Genomic DNA, 5000 nt, shown 5'->3' on the forward strand with positions numbered 1-5000 from the left:
AACGTGCTCTGCGCGCCCTCGTCGCGGGCTCAAGGTTTAAGGTCGGAGAGAAAAGGGACCGAGGTATGTGCCGACCACCTCGCGCCCCACAGCACCGTGCACACCTCTCCTTCCAACGAGAGCCCGTCCGGACACCACAGGCTGCCCCGCGTACGGCACCACACGCACCGGCAGGGAAAAAAAAAAAAAAACAGAAAAAAGAGACGGAGACGGCGCCGCCGCCGCCTCGCCGGACCCTCATCGGGCTCTCGGGGCCCGGGGTGGGAAGCCGCTAAAGGCTCGAGACAACCCCGGCCGTCTGCATCCGGCTGCCGGCCACCGCGACCGGCCAAAAAAGAAAAAAAAGACGTGCTCTGCCCGCATCGCGGACTCACGGCTTTAAGGCCAGAGAGAAAAAGCACCGAGGCGTGCCGACCACCTCGCGCCCCACAGCACCGTGCACACCTCTCCCTTCCAACGAGAGCCCGTCCAGTAAGCCAGGGGCAGGCCGGACACCACAGGCTGCCCCCCCTACGGCAGCCACACATCTACAGGCGAAACAACGGAAAAAACGAAAAAAAAATAAAATGGACGGAGGCGGCGCCGCCACCGCCTCGCCGGACCTTCAAATCGGGCTCTCGGGGGCTCGGCTCCCCCGGTATCCAGCGTTCCAAGTGCCGCCGACCGCCACCGGTCACCGGTCTTTAGCTTGTCCAGTGGTATCTCTGGCCATCCGCTTTCTCACCACTCAACTCGGTAGCGACCAGCTCGCGCTGCCCCGCTGCTGTACCGCTCCGCATCTCCCGGGGCCCCCCCTCGCTCTGTGTAGGCTTGCCCGACAAGCACCGGCTTGAGAACCGTGCCCAACCGCCCGGGGGAAACCACCGTCAGCGGCCGCCCAGCGCTCCACTTCGCCGGCTAAGCCGCGTGCCCTGGCTCGCGCGCGCCCCTCCGGAGCAGAGACGCCTCGTGCCCCTATATACGTAGACTATCGGTCCCCGCCGAAAAAAAGTACTAAGGACAGCGTCTGCGGACCCACGGGGGGGGCGCTCAAGAGACGCCGCCTCTTACGACGACGTAACTGGAGGCAGCGAGAAACAGCGACCCCTTGGAGGAAGTGCCGGAGCGAACAGGTCTGCCCGCTGGCCAAGTCCCACCGGATCCGGGTAGACCTGGCAGCCCTTTTCGGCGGTCGCTGCGGCAGCCGACGGTAACGTGGAGCCCGGTGAGCTCGCGGCCACCGCCCGCCCCGGAGACGGGTAGACCTGACGGCCGCCTCCCGCCCCGGAGACGGGTAGACCTGACGGCCGCCTCCCGCCCCGGAGACGGGTAGACCTGACGGCCGCCGCCCGCCCCGGAGACGGGTAGACCTGACGGCCGCCGCCGGCCCCGGAGACGGGTAGACCTGACGGCCGCCGGCCCCGGAGACGGGTAGACCTGACGGCCGCCGCCCGCCCCGGAGACGGGTAGACCTGACGGCCGCCTCCCGCCCCGGAGACGGGTAGACCTGACGGCCGCCTCCCGCCCCGGAGACGGGTAGACCTGACGGCCGCCGCCGGCCCCGGAGACGGGTAGACCTGACGGCCGCCGCCGGCCCCGGAGACGGGTAGACCTGACGGCCGCCTCCCGCCCCGGAGACGGGTAGACCTGACGGCCGCCGCCCGCCCCGGAGACGGGTAGACCTGACGGCCGCCTCCCGCCCCGGAGACGGGTAGACCTGACGGCCGCCTCCCGCCCCGGAGACGGGTAGACCTGACGGCCGCCTCCCGCCCCGGAGACGGGTAGACCTGACGGCCGCCTCCCGCCCCGGAGACGGGTAGACCTGACGGCCGCCTCCCGCCCCGGAGACGGGTAGACCTGACGGCCGCCGCCGGCCCCGGAGACGGGTAGACCTGACGGCCGCCGCCCGCCCCGGAGACGGGTAGACCTGACGGCCGCCTCCCGCCCCGGAGACGGGTAGACCTGACGGCCGCCGCCCGCCCCGGAGACGGGTAGACCTGACGGCCGCCTCCCGCCCCGGAGACGGGTAGACCTGACGGCCGCCGCCGGCCCCGGAGACGGGTAGACCTGACGGCCGCCGCCGGCCCCGGAGACGGGGAGAGCTGACGGACTCCTCCCGCCCCGGAGACGAGGAGACCTGACGGCCGCCTCGTGCAAGAGTTGCTTTTGGTTTCGATGGAAGATATCAAAGAAATACGAAAAAATAAATGAAAAGGGAAGATTTTTTTTCTTAAGCACATTCCCCCGCCGCGCTCACGTGCGCACACGCCACCCCTCTGCCCCGACCCGTTGGCCACCGTCCGGTCGCTGGCATCATCCTCCCACCACCACCACCACCACCACCACCCCCACCCCCCCACCCCCCCACCCCCGCCAGCCCCTCCGCTCCGCTTCGCGCCGCGCCACCCGCGCCGCCACCCCCACTCCTCCACCGGCTGCCAGGGGACCGGGCAGAAGCGCGGGCGTTCCCCCCACCCCACCTCCGGCGGAGACGCCCGTCTGTCTCGCCGAGGCGAGTTCGCGTCGGGAACCGGGCGCCTTTCGCCGGGTCGGGGTCCCGGCGCTGCCGGGCGCTCCCCGGCTGCAGCTGTTGGTTTCGCGGGGTGGGTTCAGGTTTTCTCTCGGGGGGGGTGGGGGTGGGGGGGGGTGGGGGTGTGTGTTATTTTGTTTATTCCCCCCGCTTTTCGCTGTCCCGCAGAGGCGGGGGGACCGGACGCCCTTCACTGGGTCCGGGTCCGGGTCCGGGTCCAGGCGTTGCCAGGCGCTCGCTGGCTTTCGCGTTCGTGTTTTTTTCGAGGTGGGTGGGCGGGTGTGTGGGAAGGGGGGTCCCGGTGGGGGTGGGGGTGTGGGGGGTGTGTTGTTGGGCTTGTTTTTTTTTTTTTCCCCCCCCTTGCCATGGTTTTATTCTGACTTTTTAATTTGAAACAAAACAAAACAAAACAGAACAAAACATTTCAATAGATGTCCGCGGCCCTGCAGCCACCGACCCCCGCGCCGCGACACACGCGCGCACGGACACACGGGGACACACACACACCCCCACCCCCACCCCCGAGCCCCGCCGGCGCCCGCGCGCTCGAAGAGCCGTGGGTCCCCGCCCCCCGCTGCAGCTCCGGAGCTGCAGGGCGGTGGGTGCGGCCGGCAGCCGACCGCAGGCTCCCCGGCGCTGCAGAGCACTTGGGAAGGGGGGGGGGGGGGGGGGGCGGCGGGGGCGGTTTCTGTTGCCCCCCTCCCCGCGCCGCTCTCCCACCCCTTCCGCGTTCGTTTGGCTTTCAACCCGCGGCGGGGACGGAGCAGGCGGGCAGGAGGGCGGGCGGCTGAAGGACTGACTGAGAAAGGCGGGGAGCCGGGGCGCGGGCGCGGCGCGGTAGGGACTCGGCAGCTGGGGCTAGAGCCCCAAACATTCCCCCACCCCCGCCGCCGCCGCAACTCCCCTCTGGCGCCCGGGTACGGAGCCGGCGGGGACGCCGCTGGGTCCTAAAGGCTCCCGCCTTCCTTCCCCGGAGCGGCCAATCTGCTGCTGGCGGAAAGCGGGGTGGGGGTGGGGGGCGGCCGGTCTCATCGCGAACCCCGTGGTCGGGGCGGGGGCGGCCGGTGTCATGGCGAACCTGGTCGCGGGGGGGGGGTGGGGGTGGGGGGGGTGGGGGTGGGGTAGGGGGCGCGGCGGGGCTCGTTGCGAGCCAAGTGGCGGGGCGGGGGTGGGGGGGGGGGGCGACCGGTCGCATCGAGAACCACGCGGCAGGAGGGCGGGGGGGCGGGGGGGAGGGCGGGAGGGGGCGGCTGTGTGTGCATACATGCACGCAGCCGCGGGCCAACGGGTTCGGGCCGGGGAGCTCTTGGGGGGGTGGGGGGGGTGGCGCGCACATCGCGCGCACGTGCGTGGGGAGAAAATAATAAAAAAAAATGCGTCCCGCTGTTGATAACGCCACCTCCTCTGCTCCAGCCGGCCTCGTCGGCCCGCGCCCGTTTCTGCCTGCGGGCAGCGTGCCCGTGTGCCTCGGCCCGGGCAGAACCAAGGGCCGGCGGTTCCGTCGCCAGCGGGGCACGTTCGAGCGGTGAGTGTCGCCGAGAGGACGGGCCCGACGGCCTTAGGGGTGGGGGGGATTGTGTGTTAAAGGATTTTGCCAGACTGGGGGTACCCCTAGGCTTGCTTGCTTGCTTAACAACTCAGAGTTGGGCCACCACCTCGGCGAGTGACAGATGTCCGAAGGACAGCTTATATACTGTTTCTAAATCGATTACCTCGTCTTTGTACGTTTCCAGTCAACCTTTCAGTTGATTCTCATCATGTATTCAGGTTCACTTAGGATCCTGTCTCAGCCGAATTCTTCTCTTCTGGTTCCAATCCTTGCTTCAGTACACTAGCAGCTACACTACTAGCCGGGGCCTCCACTGGCGCCATCACCTCAGTCAAATGTGACATCACAAGGAGCTGCACAAGCCAGGCCTTGCTCCTGGCCTACCAGCTAGAAAAGCTGCAGATGACCTCATATGAAACCACACGAGCCATGGCCTGGTCCGGGCCTATCACGTACTAATCCAGACGTGACTTCAACCACAAGATCCTCAGGGCACGGCCTGCTCCCGGCCTCTGACCTACACAGGTACTGGTGACATGCCAAGCAGCTGCACAAGGCAGGGCCTGCTCCTGCCCTAAGCCGTGCTCAGACAAGGGATGACACCGCAGATCAGCCGGGCCCGATCCTCCCCCGTCACCTACGTGGCTAAATGTGACGTCCCAAGCAGCTACATGCCGCTCCAGGGCCTGCACCTGCCTTACCGACTACTCGGCTGAAGGTGACATTCTGAGCAGCTGCAGAGGCTCGGGCCTGCTCGTGGCCTATCACCTACTTAGCTGCAGGTGACAGGCGTGGCGGGGGGGGGGGTGGGGCGGGGAAGCAGCGGGCGGCACAGTGCGGTGTCAAGGGGCTGCCTGCCGGTTGATGCCGTCGAGTGCCCGGCAACGCCGGGACCTGAACCTGGACGCAGCGAAGGGTGCCCGGTCCCCACGTCTCTGCGGG

This window comes from Strix uralensis, chromosome 40 (assembly GCF_047716275.1).
Source record: "Strix uralensis isolate ZFMK-TIS-50842 chromosome 40, bStrUra1, whole genome shotgun sequence".
NCBI classification, from domain to species: Eukaryota; Metazoa; Chordata; class Aves; order Strigiformes; family Strigidae; genus Strix; species Strix uralensis.